General features: G+C 38.3%; 1 long non-coding RNA gene across 1 annotated transcript in view; it reads right to left on the bottom strand.

Annotated features, from left to right (window-relative positions):
* LOC143690147 (uncharacterized) overlaps window positions 1-22130 on the bottom strand; it is a 115304-nt gene that overhangs the window by 65188 nt on the left and 27986 nt on the right. The gene's annotated exons all lie outside the window — the stretch shown is intronic.

Below are 22130 nucleotides of genomic sequence, written 5' to 3'. Positions count from 1 at the left end.
AGTACAGGACATAGGTTTCAAAGCAATAAGCAACTTTTTTTTGATATATGGTATAAATCCATCTTCATGGATTTCATGTAAAGAAATCCATGAAGATTTCTTTACATGAAAGAAGTACATACTTCTTTACTTGTACTTTCTTTACATGAAAGAAGTACATACTTCTTTATATGAAACAAGATTTTTTTAAAAAATAGCATCATCATCTCAATTTCAGGCTTGCCTGTTGCCCTTCTAGTAAGCTAACAAAACAGTGGCAATAAATACAGCACAACCTTCTTGAGCACAAAAACCATTGCGCTGTTAGAGAAAGGGCAAGATAGTGGCACAGTGAGGTATGGAATTTACTTTGTTACTAGGGCAGCTAGTAAATGTCCAAGAACTTGATGGAAAAACTGTTTGGGGGATGCAGTAATTGGACACACATTGTACAATAGTCTGGAATGGATAGAAAGGCCAAGATTCCACACAGAACAGTAAGTCTCCCAAGCTGCTCAGGCTAGTGCCCCTCCCCCGTGGGCACGGTGGGCTGGTTCCCCAAGGGAAGAAGAAACAAACAAGGAAGATCAACTGAACTCCAATTGTGAAATTAATTAACAAATTTGGACTGCTGAAAACAAGCCTCAAGCACAGATAAACCTGGAGTAACCACTAAAGAAACAGGTAGTTTTTGCCCTAGCAGAAAGGGAATGTACTGTGCTGATTAGAAAAGGTATATGTACCCTAGAAAAGCCATGTTTTAATCCTAATCCCATTTTGTAAAGGCAGCTGTTTCTTCTAATCCCTATTCAGTACTGCATGTTTGAAACTGTAATTGGATCATGTCCCTGGAGATGTGGCTCAATCAAGAGTGGTTGTTAAATTGGGTTAGATGGAGATATGTCTCCACCCATTCAAGTGGGTCTTGATTAGTTTGCTGGAATCCTATAAAGGAGGAAACATTTTGGAGAATAAGGGAGATTCTGAGAGAGTAGAATGATGTACCCACAAGAAGTAGAGAGTCTACCAGCCAGGAGCCTTTGGAGATGAAGAAGGAAAAAGCCTCCTGGGGGGCTTCATGAAACAGGAAACCAGGAGGGAAAGCTAGTAGATGATGCCATGTTCACCATGTGCCTTTCCAGATGAGAGAGAAACCCTGAACTTTATAGGCCTTCTTGAGTCAAGGTATCTTTCCCTGGATACCTTAGATTGGACATTTCTATAGACTTGTTTTAATTGGGACATTTTCTCAGCCTTAGAACTATAAACTAGAAACTTATTAAATTCCCCTTTTTGAAAGCCATTCCATTTCTGGTATATTGCATTCTGGCAGCTAGCAAACTAGAACAGGGACTGACAGAAAAAAAATGAAGATTTTTGAGGTAGATGAGCACAAAATACTGGAAAGGGGCTGGGTCCTGAGAAAAGCAGGCACATAGAACCTGGGGGCACATAGAGCCATGAACCAACTCCAACTCTTGATTAGCAAATCTGGGAGCTGGGGTCCAGCTCTGAAAAGGCTTTTAACTCTCTCTTTTTTTCTTTTTTTTTTTTGTTTTCACTTCTTAACAGCTCATTAGATAGATCTGTGGGAATTCTTAGACTTCAGCATTGCCCAGACAAGGGTGGGATTAAGCCATGTCTCATAGACAAAGTAACTAGTGGGGTGAATGGGGATAATTCCCTACATGGTGTATCTTTAAGTAGTTTCTACTGAGAGCAAGAGAAGGTAGCTCAGCCAAGCTCCAATTGTGGTTTTAATCCTGGCAGAGAGGAGGCATCACTAATAGGAAAAAAAAAAAAAGTGAAATAGAATAAAGATGGAGAATTTTGGAGTTGGCCAAGCTCAGAGTACTGGAATTTTGAAGGCCAGAGACTGACTAAGAAAAGGGTTTTCTTTTATTATTTTAAACTATTCCAGATAACTCATTAGAGAAAATCTCAGGCATTCTCAATTGTCAGCAGGACTCAGAGAAGGGCTGTATTAAACCAAAGTCTGAGATACAAATTCATGCATCAAGTTGGGGAGATAATTTCCTAAAGGGTTTATCTTCCCTAAGAAAATGGGGGCAGGACCCAGCTCAAGTGGTGGCCCTCCTTCAGGTAATTCAGGTGCCAGGGGCTGGAAAACAGAAGAAACCTAAGCCTACCTCTACCTCAGCCTCTGTCTCAACCACACCCCTGGTAGGTAGAGGCTGCTGTGAATTAAAGGCACAATTTTACTTTACACTTGTGGGAAGCTGTTGTAGACAAGTGCCACCTGCTGAGAAGGATAGGAAAAGCACAGAGACTAGAGGCTTCACAGGAAAATCTGACCACATGCTGGGTCTCACCCTCAGGGAACTTGATACTGATTGCATCCTCCTCACATGGGCCTGTCTGCTCTAGGAAAATCTGACTGGGGTTGATCATATCTAAGAAGACCTTCCTCAAAAAAAGTTTCCATGTAGGCAGGGCAAGAACCAGAAAAACAAGAGCTGAAAAAATTCTGAACAGTTAAACAGAAGCTATGCTAGAGGTCTAGACTAAATTGAAGTGAATGCCAAAGAACAATAGGGGAAAAAGCCAACCAACAAGAAAACCTAAGGTAAAAGAGTGAAAATGACCCCCAGAATTAAGAAAATCAAATACTTAGATACCAGCAAAAAATAACAAGTCATAATAGGAAAATCGAAGATATGGCACAAAGGAACAAACTAACATTTCAAATGAGATACAGGCACTGAAACAACTAGTGCCTGAACACTGAAACAACATTAAGGATGTTCAATCAGACATGCAAAATCACCTCAAAAATCAAATCAACAAGTTGAGGGAAGATATGGCAAAAGAGTTAAAGAATATAAAGAAGATATTTGGCAAACATAAAGAAGAACTTGAAAGTTTGAAAAAAACAAATGAAAGAACTTATGGGAATGAAAGGTACAATGGAAGAAATGAAAAGAAATCAACGGAGACCTACAACAGCAGACTTGAAGAGGCAGAAGAAAGGACTAGCGAACTACAGAAGAGGACACCCAAAATCCTACACACAAGAGAATAGATAGGGAAAAGAATGGAAAAATATGAGCAGGATCTCAGGGAATTGAATGACAACATAAAGCACATGAATATACATGTTACAGGTGTCCCAGAAGGAGAAGAAAAGGAAAAGGGAGCAGAAAGACTAATGGAGGAAATAATACTGAAAATTTCCCATCTCTTATGACACACATAAAATCACAGATCCAAGAGGCACAATGATCTCAAAACAATAGTTCCAAGTAAACCTACTCCAAGAAATTTACTAATCAGACTATCAAATATCAGTCAAAGAGAGAATTCTGAAAGCAGTAAGAGAAAAGCAATCCTTTACATACAAGGGAAGCTCGATAAGACTATGTGGAGATTTCTCAACAGAAATCATGGAGTTGAGAAGGTACTGGCATAATATATTTAAGCTTCTGAAAGAGAAAAAGTGCCAACCAAGTATTCTATACCCAGAAAAACTGCCTTTCATTTTAAAATATTTTCAGACAGTCACTGAGAGTTTGTAACTAAGAGACCAACTGTACAAAAAATACTAAAGGAAATACTGCAGGCAGATAGGAAAAGACAGGAGGAAGAGGTCTAGAGAAGAGTGTAGAAATGAAGATTATCAGAAAGGTAAAAAGAGGAAAAAAAAACAAATGACATATAAAATCCAAAAGACAAAATAGTAGAAGTACTGCCTTTAAAGTGGTAATATTTAATGTTAATGGATTAAAGTCCCCAGTCAAAAGAACTAGACTGGCAGAATGGATTAAAAAACAAGACCATCTATCTATAAGAGACTCACTTTAGCCCAAGGACAAAACAAATTGAAAGTGAAAAGCTGGAAAAAGATATTTCACACAAACAACAACCAGAAAAGAGAGGGGGTAACTATACTAATATCCAACAAATTAGACTTCAAATGTAACAGAGACAAAGAAGGACTCTATATATTAATAAAAGTAACAATTCATCAAGAAGACAGCAATCATAAATATTTATGCACCAAGCCAGAGTGCCCCAAAATACATGAAGCAAACACTGACAACACTAAAGGAAGAAATAGACACCTCTACGGTAATAGTTGGAAACTTCAATACGTCACTCTTAGCAAATGATATAACATCTAGACAGAGGATCAATAAGGAAATAGATTTTGAATAATATGACAAATGAACTAGACTTAATAGACATTTATAGAACAACACACCCCACAATAGCAGGATATACATTTTTCTCAAGTGCTCATGGATCATTCACAATGATACCACATGTTGGGTCACAAAGCAAGTCTCAATCAATTTAAAAAGACTGAAACTATACAAAACATTTTCTCTGCCCCTCTGGAAGACAGTGTGATGGCTCCACAGGAAACTAGGAGTGGGGTTGCCATATGACCCTGCAACTCCATTGCTAGGTGTATACCTGGAGGAATTGAGAGTGAGGCATATGAATGGACATTTTCACACTAGTGTTTATAGTGGCAGAGTTCATGATTTACAATGGATGAAGGTGGCCTAAGCGTACACCATCTGAGGAATGGCATGGAGAACTCTGGTTTAATTTACAATGGACTACTGACCAGCTGCAAGAAAGAATGAAGTTGTGAGACATGCAACTAGGTGAATGAATCTTAAGGATAGTATGTTGAATGAAATGTCAGAAACAAAAAGACAAATATTATCATGCTGCACACACAGAGACTAACTATAATATACAAACTCAGAGAATTGAAATTAAGAGCATAGGTTATCAGGTTAAGGCCTGTTGTAAAGATTCCTAGATTATAAACTCTTATAGCAATCACATCCATTGCAGAGTTGTAACTGTTATTTCTAAATTCTGAGATATTGAGCTAATTGTGTATAACCTGGTCATTCACTGTAACTTCAGGTATATGTAAAACCTGAGACTCAGATTTAGAGCTCTGATGCTATAAAAGTCAGCAGTAGGGGTGCAAGGGTAGTTCAGTGGTAGAATTCTTGCCTCCCATGTGGGAGACCCAGGTTCGGTTCCTGGCCCATGCACTTCCCAAATAAACAAACAAGCAAGCAAACAAATGAAAAACCAGACAAACAAAATCAGCAAATGATGCTGCAATAAGGGGATATTCACATGGAAAAAGAATGAAATGTGACCCCTGCCATGCAGCATACAAAAAAAAAGTCAGCATTACCCCGTACAGCAACTGTTTAAAAAGTTGAAAAAATGATCAGACTTCAACTAGAGATATGAATGAAGCTGATCTGGATAGGACTAAGGTAAATCAGAATACAGTGTAAAAGATGATATGGTCTAAATTTTAAAAGTTCAACGTGTGTGTGAGACCAAATGAAGAGATATTTATTTGGTGCAAAGTTTATATTTTTGGTAGCACACTATCTAACTTAACTTGTATGGTCAGTTTATTCACACATCATAATTACATGCAATCATGAATAGGGTTTAAGATCTTGTTGATTTGTACAGGTCAGTGTAATGCCCATATACATTCTAGAGTTTGGGAAGATAACAAAAAAATATTTGCAAAGTCCCCTTGAGGGAATGGGGAGAAAGGAGGAAATATTAACTTCCCACCTGAGGAATTCCTGATATTCTTGCAGTGGAGACAACTAATTTAATAGGTGGAGTCCTTGATCTGAGGGCTAAACCATAAGAAACTTATTCCTGCAAAGGAGAAGCTAAGCCTGCTCATAATTTTGCCTAAGTGTCACCCCCTAAGAATCTCTTTTGTTGCCCAGATGTGGCCTCTCTCCTTAGCCAACTCTGCAGGTGAACTCATTGCCTTCTCTCCTGCATGGGACATAACTCCCAGGTGTGTAAATCTCCCTGGCAGTGTGCTACATGACTCCCAGGGATGAGCTGGGACCTGACATCATGGGATTGAGAAATAAAGTTTTGTGGCTGAGAGATTCCAGAGTCAAGAGATTCTGGAGGTTGTTCTTATGCATTATATAGATATCCTATTTTTAGGTTTTAGTGTGTTAGAATAGCTAGAAGGAATTACCTGAAACTGTTGAACTATATTCCAGTAGCCTTGATTGTTGAAAACAATTGTATAACTATATAGCTTTTAGAGTATGACTGTGTATTTGTGAAAACCTTGCATCTGATGCTCCCTTTATCCAGATTATGGACAGATGATTAAAAAATAAGGACAAATAAATAAATAAATAAAATACATAAGGGGGGTAGTTAATGGGTAAAAAACAATTGGGTAGATTGACATAGTAGTGGTCAACAAGAGGGAGAGGTAAAGGGTATGGGATGTATGGGGTTTTCTTTTTTCTTTTTATTTCTTTTTCTGGAGTGATACAGATGTTCTATCATGGTGATAAATACACAACTATATGATGATATTGTGAGCCATTGATCGTATACTTTGGATGGACTGTATGGTGCATAGAGATATCTCAATAAAAATATATTTTTTAAAATGATTACTGCATTTTAGGTCACTGATAGTACTCGTGTAAATGTCCAACCTCCCAGCCACTGTTAACCATGCATAGAACTAGTTAATTTAGTTAATCCCCCAATCAGGTATCAGATATCTTTGACCATGAACTTTTTTAAAAGCAATCTTTACTGGAAAAAAATATAATACTGGTTTGAGCTACTAGTTCATTTCTCTTCTTATCTATATTCAGTGGGACAGGATGTAAATTATAACATGAGATTTGGGGGTAAAAATTAGGAGGGTCAGGCAACGGCGGCTCAGTGGCAGAGTTCTTGCCTGCTGCGCCAGAGACCTGGGTTCGATTCCCAGTGCCTGTCCACACAAAATTAAAAAAAAAAAAAAAAAAGAAGGAATATCCTTCTGATTACAAACATCAGTAAAGAAATGTTTAAAGCAGCTTTATAATCACTTTTTCAGTCAGGTTTTTAAGAATAAGATGGATGGCTTGTTACAAATTGACCTAAGCCAATTTAGCCATTCTGCAATAATCAGATTCTCTTTGGTGGCTATCAGTGCCTCCAAAGATAATAAGCAGATGAAGACTAGAGGTTTCCTCCCTCATAACCTTGCTATCAGGTGGTAAATTACAATGAAGACAAAATTTGGACTGAATTCTGCTGCACATACAAACATTTATTGCCAGATTCTCATACTCTGTTCATACAAGTGTTAAGCTACCTGTACTATATTTCTAGCCAGGCTCATAACTCCAACTCCATCAACTGTCTAAGGAAATATTGCTTTTTGTATCTCTTAGGTTAATTAACAAATTCTATTGCAGACTTAGCAATATTTGAAATTGCCATCTCTCTATTGTAGATTCTTAAATAGTCTTTCAAATACTAATTAACCTCTTGGAGTGTTGCTTTCTGATTAAGAAGCTTCAAATGTTAACTCATCACTCCTAGGATGTAGATTAAACTGGCACAGACTCTGATTGTCTTATGCACTGAAGCATCTTGAAATGGATTATAACTGATTAAACAGAGAGCCTTAGTCTAGGTTGATTTAGGCAGAAAACGCTAGGAAAAATGAAAGTTGATTAGTTGGTATCTCATAGTGTCCCTTTTCTTGTCCAGGGATTCTTGATTGCCTTACAATATTTATACACTTGGACAGTTTCCTCTAGAGAGAGCTTCACATTGTCATTATATGCAACATGATAAAAGTAGCAGTTTTACATCTGGCCACCAGAGGTCAGTAAATTTCTGCTTATTCGGTACTTTCCACTTGAACTCCTTAAGGGAGTTATAAATTAACTAATGTACAGTATTCAGGAGGGTTTTTTCAATTTTTAAAGTAGAGGAAATAAAATTTGCAAAGAAACCTAAAGAATAGTTGTCCCACAGGCCTAAGAGCCTCTCCCCTCTGTGACTACTATCTTATATATAGTTTAAAATACGTTTGAAAAGAGTAAGCCTAGATTTAAAACAGGGATCTGACCATCATCATTTCTTTTTGTATGAGAAAAAACATAAACAAATTTCTGACTAACATTTTTAAAAGAATGTAGATTTCTTAGCTGAAATATAATTATACTACATTAAGTTCTATACTTCATATAATGACCTCCTCTAGACTCCATCACAAACTACTTTACACCTCTATTCTACCTCACATATGCTTATTTATATCTTTCTCTCCAATGACAATGCCATCGTAAGGGCCTTCAGGGCAGGAATCCAGTCTCTTCCTTCTCTATCCTAGCACAATGCTAAGAATATAGGAAATGAAAAAAATTTTGCTGAAGTGAATTTTCATGGTCCCCTTGTCCTCTCAGACGCACTGCAGAGCATGTGTACACATACACACAGACGCAACCGCGGGCAGTGCCTCCAACCTGGAGAGTTTCCTGGTTGCATCATGAATCTGAACATCAGAGAAACCCACCTATTCAATTCTAGAAACACCAGATAATTTTGTTCACTAGAACAGGAATTTTCGAATTGATTTTGTACACCAGCAGCAGAAATACATTCAGAAATATATGTAAATATATAAGCACTCAGCCCTAATATACAAATATTTATTTATGAATTACAAATGTGCACATGCATTTTTATATATATTTTTAGACTATCAGAGATATAATAAAACTATTTAAGTAATTATGTTGCTTTATTTGCTAATGATGCAAAGAACTCTTTTTGATCTCTCTAAAATAATGTTTTAGTAATAGTGTTACCAAATATTAAACATTTGTGGGTACTCATCTTCATCAGGCTTCTATGACATACCACACAATGGTTTGGCTTAAACAACAGAACTGTTCTGGCTAGCAGTTTGAAAGCCTAGAAAATCTGCTTCCTTCTGGAGTCAGCGATGTTCTGGTTGGTCAGTAATCCTTGGGTGCTTTGGTTTGCCCATCATACAGCGACGTGCTCTCCTTTCTTTTAGAGGTTCTCAGTGGCTTTCTCTGACTATGTCTGAATTTCTTTTGTTTACGAAGAATTCTAATAATTCAGATAAGGCCATCAAATATTTAAACTGACCACACCTTAATTTAAAATAACATCTTCAAGAGATCCTATTACTGAGTTCTCTGGGCAAGAGTTGTAAGATACTTTCCAAGATGCCCAAGTGGAAGCTGCAAAGGTTCTGATGGCCTAGCTCGTAGGTCCCAGAATCACTTCCGCCACATTCTATCAGTTAAGCAACTCATTAAGACAACCTCTTGATGGGGAAATGTCATGTGCATATAGAGGGAAAGCATTGATGATGTCACCTTGGAGACAACTCAGCACAGTGAATATCTAGCTGTTTCACTTAGCAACAAATCTTGGAAATGTACTGAAGTTAATACATACAGATTCTACCTTGGTTCTTTTTAATTGCTGCATAACATTTGCTAAGATCATACCACAATTTATTTAGGCTCTTGCTTTTTTAAGGACATATAAGTAGTTTACATTTTTCCTATTTTAAAATCATCCATGAATATGCTTACTTTGATTTTTGTTCCAGTGTTTCTAAAGTGAACTCTGAGAAATCACATTATTAGCCTTATAGGATATAAGCTTATTTAACGCATACTATAATCTCTCTCTCTAAACAGGCCTGACCACTTTACATTTCCCTGGGAATGTATGAGTACCAGTTTCCCTTGTAATCATACCCAAAACTTGACACCATCAGACTTTTCAAATGCATGCTAATTTTATGAGTGAAAAATGGTATCTCACTCTTTTATTAATTTTTATTTCCATGACTACTATAGCTGTTTACTCAACATTGGATTTGCTCTTTTGTAAATTGCCTGTTCATATCTTTTGGCCATTTTTCTATTATACTTTTTGTGTGTCTCTATTTATTTGTAGAAATTCTTTGTATACTCTGGATTCGGAGACTCTTGTCTTTTACCTAATTCAGAGAAGTACCGATGAAAGCCAGGATCCTGGCTATGACATGCTTAGAAGTTAAATAAAGAGGGAGGTTCACGGCTTTGATGTTCAGTGCCTAGAGTCATAGCATCTATTTAATAATTTAGCCAAATGCGACATTTGGGAGTCAACCAGAGTCCCAAGATTCCCCAGGCAAAAGTAAGAACCCCATTCTTGGGGTTACAAATTATACCCTTGATAGTGTTTCTCAAGGTGGGGTTCTTAATCAATGTCTTTAGAATCATCTGGGTGCTTGTGAAAAATACAGATTCCTGTATAATTCCATGGGGTGGGCCCCAGGAATAGGTACTTTTAACAAGCTATTCACTACTCACCACTAAAGTTTGAAAATCACTACCCTGAGAACAAGCCGGGAAGCTATAATAATGGTAGAGTGAAAGCTGGAATAATTTACCACTTCTATGGTTTGCTAAGGTGACAGTTCTGGGAAAGAAAAATAGAATCTCAGACTCATAAAATCTGAGACCCAAAGGCATCTCAAAGATCAACTAATCCAGTAGTTTTAAACCTGCTTGCCATCAGAATCACCTGGGGATATCCACCCAAACCAATCTAATCAGAATCTCTGTAGGTTGGGTCAGATAATCAGTAATTTTGAAAAGCTATGGTGTATCTTCTATAATCTGAATCAAGAACCAACAGACTGGATAACTCATTTAAACAAGCTAAACACATGGAGCCAGAATGGAAACGAGGACTTGTAATTTTGTATAGCTTAAAGTAATACCCGGAAACATCCTAGAGTGTATTGAGTAGATAACTAAAAAGCATTGGCAAAGTCCCCTGAGGGATGGAGAAAAGATATGGAACTATTAAGCTTTACCACTGGGGAAACCTCTGTAACGATCTCAAACATTAGAGACTCCCAAGTCAATAGACCAAGCCCTTGATCTTGAGGCTTGCTTTTGTGAAGCTTGTGTCTGCAGCAGAGAAGCTAAGCCTACCTATAGGTATGCCTAAGAGTTACTTCCAGAAAACCTCTCCTGTTGCTCAAATGTGGTCTCTCTCTCTCTAAGCCCAACTCTGCAAGGAAAATCATTACCCTCCCCTCTACCTGGGACATAACATCCAGGGGTGAAAGTCACACGGCAACATAGGACATGACTCCCAGGGATGAACCTGGCCCTGACACCAGGGGATCAACAATATCTTCCTGACCAAAAGGGGAAAAGAAATGTGACAAAACAAGGTATCAGTGGCTGAGAGAGTTCAAATAGAGTTGAGAGCCTATTCTGGAGGCTAATTTTATACAAGTTACAGCCATATATTACTAATTACCAAGGTTTGCCAAGCCCCAAACAAAACCATTCCTGTTAACCCTAAAGAACACCTAGGGCTCTAAGACTCTACAAAATTCACACACTAAGGTTACTTTCCAGAAACCTACAACCTCCAGATGGGTTCCTAGGCCAGGTAAATCCTGAAACCCAGAAGGGCCAACCTCTCTGAGAACAGTAATTAGTTCCATCCCCCTATCCCATATTATCAACACTCCTTTCCAACAAGAAAAAGTTAAAATGGGCATAGTCCAAATAGCCCTAAAGATTAGGAGAAAGATCAAAGGAGAAGGAGGAGTTATAATGGAGATGATAGGATTAACAAATCAGTATGATTGCTGAATCATTATATTGATTTTTTTTTTTCTCCAGTGTCTTGGAGCAACTACAAGGAAAAAACTAAAATTGTGAAACTGTAACTCATACCAAATGCTGAAATCAGTTCTATAACTACTTGTTATGTACTTTGAAATCTATTGCTTTTTCTGTATATATGTTATATTTTACAATAAAAAAAATGTTAAAAAAAAAAAGAAAGAAATAATGAAAAGAACCGCCAGACCAATGCAAACCCCTTACCTTCCAGAAAAGGAAACTCAGACCAGTGACTTCCTGAGACTTGTCTAGAATCTCACAGAGTCTACTAGCTGAAACCTTAACTGTCCTGAGCTCTCTCCATTATTTAACAGTTCCTCTAAAAGGACACAAGTTAACTATTTTTTAAAGTTTTGTTTTGAAATATTTTAAAACTGAGAGGATAGTTACAAAAATCATGCAAGTCCCATGGAGAGAACTCCATATGGGAGAGAACTCCAACATACTCCTACCCACTCCCATACTCCTACCCACTCCCAGACACCCAGATCCACCGATTTTAACATTTTACCACATTTGCCATATCATTCCATGTATCTATCCATCAATCTATCAGTCTATTCCTCTATCTATCCATTTGCAAATCCATTTTCTTAACACTTGAGTGTAGGTTGTATACATCATGTTCATTGAACACTTAATACAGCCATGTACATTTCCTAAAGACAAGGATATTCACTTATGTGTCTACATTAAATGTAGTTATCAAGTTCAAGAAATCTAATATTTGTATAAAGCTTATAGTCTATATTCCATTTTTTCATATGTCCCAATAATGTCCTTTTGAGCCCCTCCCTCCTTTGTTAGCTCCCGTCCAATAACATGTTTGCTTTTAATAGTCGTTGTCTCTTTAGATGCTCCTTCTTTCTTCTTTTTAACTGTGAGAACATATATACAATGTAAATTTCCCGATCTCAGTCACTCCCAAGCATAGCATTCAGTAGGTTTAATCACATTCACTATATTGCAATAGCCTCACCACCTTCTATTACTAAAACTTTCCCATCTTCCCAAACGGAAACCCTAAACCCTTTTTTCACCCACTCCCCACTCCTCCTGCCCCAACCACTGGCAACCTACACTCTCAGTTCTGTCTCTGTGAGCTTGTATAGTCAACAATATTCCCTTTGTACTTATCATGGGGCTTAAATTTAATATCCCGAATCTGTTCAGTTTCATACCAACTGAACTTCACTAGCATATACAAACTAGGTTTCTATACACCTCTGTCCAACCACTTATATATACTTCTTGTTACAAATTACATTTTTATACATTATGAGTCCAAAATCTATTGATGTATCATTACATTTTATGCATTTGCCCTTTCTATCTTGTAGGAAGTAAAAAGTGAAGTTACAAACCAAAAATGCAATAGCACTGGTATTAATATTTACCTTTGTCATTACCTTTATTGAAGATCTTTATTTCTGCATGTGTCTTTGATCTATTGTCTATTGTCCTTTCCTTTAAAATGCAGAACTCTCTTTATCATCTCTGGTAAGGCTGGTCTAGTGGTGACAAACTCCCTTAGCTTTTGTTTATCTGGGAATGTCTTAATTTCTTCCTCATTTTTGAAAGATAGTTTTGCCAGATACAGAATTCTTGTTGGAGATTTTTGCTTTCAGCACTTTAAATATGTCATGCCACTGCCTTCTTACCTCCACGGTTTCTGGTGAAATATTTTCACTTAATCTTATTGAGGCTCCCTTGTACATGACATGCTGTTTCTCAAAATTCTCTCTTTACCTTTGGCATAAAGTGCCACAGAATGGGTATATTTAGGTTTATCTGATTTGGAATGACAGAAACCTCTCATGCTAAGAAAAATCAGATTCACTAAATATGATTGATTATAGATTATAGGTCAAGGATTTATAAGGAGAAATTTGTAATTCAGAATTTAAAAATATGTAATGGGCCTATCATGACACTACTGCACTACATTAGGGTTTTTTTGCTTTCGAGGGAGAAAATTTTTGTTTATGTGTTTGTTTTATATCAAAGAAAGTGCCTTGATCACAAGGGCAGTAGACTGAGCTCTGGAATTAAATCCAATCTATTTCTTAATCTCATATGATTAATGAGATCCCATTTGATTAAATGTGTTTTTAAAAACCACAAAAAGAGACCTGAAGATGTTATTTAATTAAACCAGTTATTTTTTCTATAGCTATGGAAAAGTAAATTTTATATGGCATAATTTTACAAAAAAGTACACAGTTGGCTTGTTTTATGTTTCACGAATCAAAGCATAATTCTTTTGAAAAACTTCTTTTTATATCTGCAAAATTTATATTTGTCTGTAAAAATATCAAAATGCTGTGGCTATCCAGGAAAACTATCCTATCATCCTTTTACAAATGGGGTGGGGGGAGGGAGAATAAAACCCTCCCATGGCTCATTAACATTTTCTCAGAAGAACCTCTAGCTAACTCCACTATCAGAGCTGCGACCTAAACCCTGATAGAAACGAGTTCATCCTAACTGAAAAATAATGGAAAAGAGGGTTGGAGAAAGTGGAAAATGCACCCTGCTTTCATCATGGGATGGCTAGAATATTGCTTCTTAAATAAAAGAGTATATCTTATAAAAGGAATGTAGCTACTGGGTACTTGATCTCTTAACCTGCTGACATTTTATATTGGAAAAGCAAAATTGATGCTATGAGTATGAGGTTCAGTTAACACAGATAGTAATGATATGGAGCAAAATGAAACTGTGGAGATTTATTGGAAAGTGGCAGGAAAAAAGAAGCAGAATATGGCTTAATTTTAACCCTTTAAAATTCTTTAAAGCATGAGATTTAAAGGGCCTCATGTCACGATGGGATTTCATTAAGTCTCACTGCACAGTCATTACCTCAATTTGCAAGCAAGAAGTGGACTTTCTTATTGAATAAGGGTATTAATTTCTAGTCTGTTCTTAATCAATATAATCAGACATAAAAGCAAGAACTGCACAGATGCTTTTATGAATAAGAAAGAAATAGGGAAAAGGATTCTTGGAAAGCCAAAACAATAGAGAACATGCCATCATAATTCCAAATAACATCTGGTGGCTTAAGAGGAAACAAACAAGGCTTATGGTCTACAATGGCTGTCCATCTACAAAGAGGTTCATTCCAGAAACTATATTTTTTGTTTTGTAGGAAATGCTGCTTATTTCCATAATACAGTGCATTCTAGTAGAGTGTATAAGGACCAACATTCATGATGTTCAGTATATATCATGAAAGGTAAGTGAGCATAAAAAAGCATACAAGTCAACACATTTACATCTGAATCCTCTTAAGACTGGCTAACAGAGCAGAATCTGCAAAGCAATAGGACACCCAGAGGAGCATCCAAGGGTCAACACTGCACAGAAACAAAAAGCTTCTGGAAGGAATTGAAGAAAGTTCCCCAGGGACCCTTTACTTAAATTGTTTGCTTCAAGAAGAGCAGTATATGGTCCTGTCAAAAGGGCATTGTCTTTGGAGTCACAAAGACCTGGGCTCACATGCCAGCTCTGCCACTTAATTACTGCTTAAGTTCTTTGAGCTTCAGATTCCTCATCAGTAAAATGGGGATAATATACCTAATCTGCAAGGTGGTTAAATTACAGTAGAAGGGGACAGTTTGCAAGCAGACAGCTGCCTTTCCCTGGAACCCACAAACAAATCCTGTGCTCAGGACCAGGAGTGTAGGCAATCCCCTAGCAGATAAGGAGAATGCTGGTGCATTCCTTCCCCTATTGTCCCATGCAAATATAAATATTCACTGAAGACTGTCTGGTGGGCATGTTTTAGGACATTCAGCTCAAACCCAGAGGTATATCTGCCCCTGGCAGGGATAGAACAGGGCTCCTGCATGACAGTGCACAAACACAAGAGAGGGGTGCTGTGCATAAAACATCTTCTTACTTTGGCCAGAGATTGGGACGTGCTGGCAATGAAGAACCAATGCCAATAGTGAAGCTTACCTTGCTCTATTTCTTCTCTATGTGAGTAAAACATCTTTCCCTCAGAGCTTGTGTGAGTTGTGCTTCTGCTGGTGACCCCACTACCTGTATTGGAGTGGGATGATATATCTTTAGGTGTCTGTCCTTCTGGCCGACAGTGGTTACATTAACTGAGCTAATAACTATGGATAATGTGGTATTAGTACGTGCCTGATAAATGTTAGTATTATAATCACTCACGTTCAAGCTGGAGGCATGCTAAACAATCACATAGATGAACATCAGCCTTTTCTAGAAACAGCTGAGATACAGCTTGAAAGCAAGTTTAGAAACTAGCCCTCCCACTCCTGAATTTCAATGATGTTCAGATTGCTCCTCAAATCCCTAATAGTTCCACAAAGTCTAATCAGGAATTGCCTAGATGGTGGGGAGAGAGGACCAAGAGGAAAGATTCTGGGCTTCTTCTCCTACCTCAACACAGCAACTCCACTTCTCTTCCTTTTATATGTTGGGTTTCTACATAAAGATTCATTAGAAGAGAAAATATCATGGCCAAAAAAGAAGTTAGTAAACTGTTATGCTGAGCTGCCAGCCCCATTGAGGAATTTAGGTAACACTGGATATTGGATGGAGTACATGTCCTGTCCCAGAGCCAGGGGATCATGGAGACCCTGTGTCGCCATGCAATGATTGTTGCAATTTCTCCAGGCAGAGTTGGAGAGGAGGCTTTTGATGCCCTGTAGAGAGAAATGTATGCACACTGTTAAGGCTATCTCAGCACTATAATCATTCAGGAGCAGATCTGCCTCCACTGGCTTTAATCAGGGACATTGAGGGGCAAGACCTCTTCTGACAGGAACAGAAAGAATGCTAACATTATGTAAGGCGTCCAAGACAATGATGCCTAGAAGTAGAAAAGAGCAGATACTTCCCCCACGGCTGACTCGCTGAACCTGGGAACCAGATCCCCTCTGTGAAAATAGATCTGGGAAGGAGATTTCATGGAAAGCTTGGTCCTTGGATTTTACCAACTCGTGTGGCCCAAGTCAAGGTTTAAACAAAGCTATTGGCCTGAGAGTTAAATACCTTCATCTTTACCATGTGAAGACAGGTGACATCTGTTTTTCCATATTGTTCACCTGGGTAGTACGGGGTTTTGTCTGTGTTGGGTATTTGTCCACACCTGTTATGCATTTGAGTTCCTCTACCAGTCAGCCATTTCTGCATAAATAAACACCCCAAAACTTAGTGGCTGAAACACCATTTATTTAGTTTACAATTCTGTGGGTTTGCAATTTCAGCTGGGCTCAACTGAGCAGCACTAGTCTTGCATGGATTTGGTTGCATGTCTGTGGCCAGGTGCTGGATTGGCTGAATGCTTATTGATTTAAGATGGCCTATGCTAAAACAGCTCAGCTCTATTCCTTATGAATCCTCATCCTCCAGCAGCCTCCCAGGTTTCTTCACATAGAAGAGGCAGTAGTGCCAAGTGAAAGCAGAAATATCCAAGGTCTGTTGGGACCACAGCTTAAAACTGGCACAACATCACATTGTGCCACAGACACAAAGCTAGTTCATATTCAAAGGATGAAGAAATAGGGCAGTCCCTTTATTGGAGTGGAAAAGTCTCATTGCAGGAGCCTGGAAGGTATTAACAGTGGCTCTTTATGCAAACAATCTTCTACAGTTCCCCTCAAGTATTTCTGGGAGTCCTTAGAGTGTATCTAATCAATAAGACTATCAACACCCTGTCAATGCCTGACACCTCCTACAAGGTCAATAAAAATGCTCTCCCTTCCCCATGCTTTTGGTTATCATTATGAAGCAATGAAAGTTTTTAGAAATGTAGACAGACTATCATTTTTGATTCAGCGCTTTATCTAGAATTCATAGAAATACATGAGTAGAAAGTAAACTGAGAGAATCTCAGTCCACATACCCCCACTCCAAAACAGGATCATTGAGGACGCCCCATAAAGATGACTATTCCCTTTTTAAAGAATAAAGGTTCTTAAATTTAGTCACTCCAAGGCAGCTGAGCACCTTGTAAAGAATTGTAATTATTCCTCTGAGTCAGTATTTCTCAACCTTGTTTTTCACTATTTCCTTCCCCACCAAAGAACCCAAGAGACACTTTCCTAAAGACTATCCCCACGAAACTTTAATACCACAAAAATATCAGTGTTTTATACAGAAAGTTTCACTCAGAAGTGAGATCACCCCCAATGAGAACCATTTCTGCTTTCCCCTCTATGTCCCAGAATCAAGCCAGAATTTGTCTATATTCACCTTTAGTCATAAAGGGGCTGCTGACACCAGTGAATCTGGCTTCACGTGACAAACAGCAGAAGAGGAAGATAGGAAAAAAAAGTCAAGTGGATTCATAAATAAGGTTTTATCAACAGGAACAAACCAAAGGGAAAGAAATCACCGGTTATGACTGAAGACTGAATCGCTGTCCAAAACTATCAAATCCTAAAACAAAATCCATGCCTACCCTTACAGAAGTTCATGGTATATATTGGAAAAGAGATGACTTCCAATCCAGTACCATCCTAATGTTTTCTTGATCATTCTCCATTTTAATGTGTGTGTGTATATGTGTGTGTACAGTATAAAGCACTTAAGAATGGTATGGGCATTAGTTGGTATCATAACTATCAAAACTTCTGTGTGCTATCTCAGCAGTCATCTAACTTTGGCTAAGCCATTTGCTTTAACACTGACTTTTGGCCTAGTTAATGAATAGCTTTCCAGCCCCGGGCCATGAAATCCCCCAGAGTTCAAACCCGAATCTGTGGCCACCACCAATACCACCCACACAACACTTTACTCAAAGTCCACAGCTGCCCAAATAATAAGCTAACTGTCCCCACCACCATCAGATTCCCAGTCCCTTTGTCTTTTCTCATGCCTTTGCCAACCCTTGACTCTCATGGGAAAGCTACTAATTTCCACCCCAGAACCACAATAAAGGCCAAGTCCCTGGGTCCTTCTTGCTCTGCTTGTGTGCTCCTCGCCAACTGGGTCATCCACCCCAGTGGACAGTGCTGCCCACTGACCACTCATGGCACAGCCCTCTTCCCACTGGGACCCGTACGTAATAAACTATCTTTCCTCATGCATTATTGCCTCGGTTTCCCATTGTTTCACACCTGATTTCCCCCAGGCCCAAATTTAAAATCCAATTTAATTAATCCAAGATAGTTGGTATTTTCCACGGATGGGGTATTTACAATCCTCCTAGTATCTTTCACATTGTTAAGCTCATTTGGTAATGTGCTCCATTTGAATTTTCAGAAACAATGTTTTTGTTGATCTTCAAGCTTATTAATTTTTTTTAACGTTGTTAAATCTCTAAAATCGATTTGTTTGGGAAATGATATAATGCGAAAAACCTCTAAGTATGTGATAAATATGCACTTCACATTTAGCCAAGTAAGTTTGGTACCTGTGTGTGTATGTTTGAAAATATTCTTACACTGTGACACTAAAAAATTCTAACCATAGCTAATTAGTGTGCACATACTCTGATCTTGTTAATGAAGTGATTAAAGCACCTTCCCAGATCAAAGTATGAGGGAGTTATTTGTAGACTGGTACTTTTATGTAGATATGAAAATTGGGTTATTCATTCTCTTCTCTTATTCTGACATTTTAATTTGAATTAAATTCTGCTGAGTGTTCCTAAAAACTGGTATTAAGAATTAAACAAATTTAAAGAAGAATGACAAAGGTAGATTCAGTTAAAGCAAATTGCATCCTTAGGCCACTAAATAACATAGTTCTCTATGCCATCACAGGCTGAGAGGGTCCTATGCCAAAGCCTTGGATCCTGTGGATAAGCAGAATTAGACCAAACGTCTTGAAGTTCTCAGCTTGATTCCCCAGCCCTTTGGGCTAGAGGAAGTGAGGTGTTTGGCACCTCTATCAGCAAATCTATTGTGAAGTCTCTGCTTCACTGGGCTTTAAGCAATGATTAACAGGGATCAAAAATGGTTCCAATTTAACTTGCAAAACATAAAACTCGAGTAGAGAAGTAAACCAGTATTCTCTTACACAAGCAGTAGAACAGAAATTACTATCACTTCACCTCATGTTGTTAGATGCTTAGCAGGTGATAAGCACTAACAGTAACATATTATTTCATCATCTCCTAATAATAAGCAATTGAAGTAGTGATTATCATCCCCGTTATACAGAAAAGGAAACTGAAGAAGAGACTTAAATTACCTTGAATTTGTAAAGGAGATTAAAAGTCTATCTGCTCCACTGCCCATGTTCCTAAATGGCCTCTCATAGCTAGCAAGGCTATGAAAAATACTGTGCTGGCTTCACTTATTTCCTTAACAGAATCTTCAGCCAATAGTTGGCAGGATGATATTTTTTAAATATTCTTTCCCTTGCCCCAGCATTTCCCACCCCTTTTACAGAGATAGTGGGTCTCCGGGAAGAGATGTGATGGATCCAAAAGCAGAACAAAGCTGAGGAATCTCTTCCTGCTTGTGATAACTGAGAACTCCAGGACAAACAGGATGTTTGCAGCAAGCTCTGTGAGAAAGAACAGGTCTTTCCTCCATCAGCATCCCCTTAAGCCCATTCACTCATTCTTTAAAGAAGGAAAGGAAGAAGAAAGGGTGGCAGGAGATAAGCAGAAAGAGCAACAACCTAGATGAGTGTCTGAGAGAGGGGATCTATAGTCTAATTCTCAGGATTGAATTGGAGAGACTGGATGGTTTGGGTGCATATCTAACTGAACATGATTCATAAAGAGTTTCAGAAAAATTCCTGTGCCCCACAGGTTCATGAAAACCTTAGTTACAGCGTGGAAGAAGGTGAAACTTTGGTCCTAAAGTGGCCAGATAAATGAAAAGGAGGGGCATCTCACTGGTGAACAACATGCAGGCCCATCCCTGGGTTGACCAACTAAAGCAGCTTCCCTGGGCCTCGTACTTGGATGGGAGTATGTGATGCTGCACTTTATCCCTATATTCTAAGCATCATTAAAACTCAACATTATGATATATTGTCTAGCATTTGCTTCAAAATACCTATGGAGGAGGGGTATAGATGAAACAAGAGTGGCTATGAATTTATGATTGTTATACCTAGATGATAAATACATGAAGGTTCACTGCTTTCCACTTTCTACATGTTTAAATGTTTTTGTAATCTTAAAATTTTAATTCCAAAAATTTTCTCCTTTAATAATACCTCCAAAGGGCTTAGAAAATTACCAGCAATGCACTTCTTTCCAATTGCATTCAACTTAGGCTTGCCCATACTGGTAGAGTTGCCCCATGTCCTATAAACTTCCAAGAAAGGCCCTTTCAGCATACACCGATACAAGAACTGATGGAGCAATTGACATTTCATTAGATGTCTGCGTGATATTGAGAGCTAATTTCTTCCTTCTACTCTCCCACCAATGCCTTGGGCTTCACCACATAAGCCATCTTATATACAGTCCCAGGAGGAAGATGGGAACCACAAATTGTCTGAGATTGGGTTTCTGTGCAACAGGAGCAGAGCTAAAAGAAGAAAAAGCTATATTTCTTGTACCTGAACTTATGCACAGAAATTATTACCTGCTACAGATATTTTCAGAGTGCTTACTGTACACTGCCACTGGCTAGTAAGCTAGCCAATATCTGATTCCATTGATTCTTATCATATATATGTAAAAACATGTAGGTTTTATAATTCCTATACAAAGATGAAGCAATTGTGTCACCCAAAGAGGTTTAGTTTTGGCGGGGATTCCTGGCTTCTGGGACAATTCCCTTAGGGTCTTAAGCTCCACCAAACAAAAACCATTTTGTAATGAGACTTGTCTTACTTTGATGGCCAATCTGTCCTCTTAATTAGTTGAAGCTTTTAGGCCTTATTGATAGCGCTGTGTCATGCAAACTGATTATAAAGCAACAATTAGGATTTACGAACCAATGGTATAATTGAAACGAAATTGGATTTTCCACTATATTATTTCAAAGACTGTTGAATCTTATGTGCCTGGGCATCTAATTGCCTGACTTAGAGGGTCTACAAGGCAGCCTGAGGCAACAGGACACACGCCTGGAACCTGTAGTAGCAGTTGTACCTGTAAATTCTAGCCCCAGAAAGAAGGGCTGTTTTTCTTCTATTAGAATGAGAACTAATGAAGTCTTTCCAGTTTCCTTGGAAACCCAAATGGTACCAAACTAGCTCCATTCTGCTCACCACTGTGAGCAGGTGCTGATATCCTATACATTATGAGCCTGAAGATGAGAAATCATAACCTTTTATTCCCACCCTATCTAAATCTTTTCTCCTTCCTAAGTCTGGAAAGGACAAGAGGCCACATTAAAGCTTGCTTTTGTTTGACCCATATTTGTGAGTCGGGACTTTAAGAGTCCACTCTCTTAGAGGAAGAGGAATCTGCTCCTAGACTCACTCTTAAACTGTAACCTAACACAAATTGAGTTTGAATTGTTCCTCTGGTAGTGGTCATGGGATACACCCATCCACGTGCTCATTTACTGACTTGACTCTCCATATGAACTATAGATTGTATTTATAAGATAGCCAACTTGGATTGGGACTTCAATCTTTCACCAATGAACAAACTAAACCTAACTGGCATATGGCTTTGAAGTTTTGCAAACAGGATTTGGAGTCAGGCCAAACTAAAGTTGAATCCTCATT

This window comes from Tamandua tetradactyla, chromosome 7 (assembly GCF_023851605.1).
Source record: "Tamandua tetradactyla isolate mTamTet1 chromosome 7, mTamTet1.pri, whole genome shotgun sequence".
NCBI lineage: Eukaryota > Metazoa > Chordata > Mammalia > Pilosa > Myrmecophagidae > Tamandua > Tamandua tetradactyla.
This window is presented reverse-complemented; position numbering and strand designations above follow the sequence as displayed.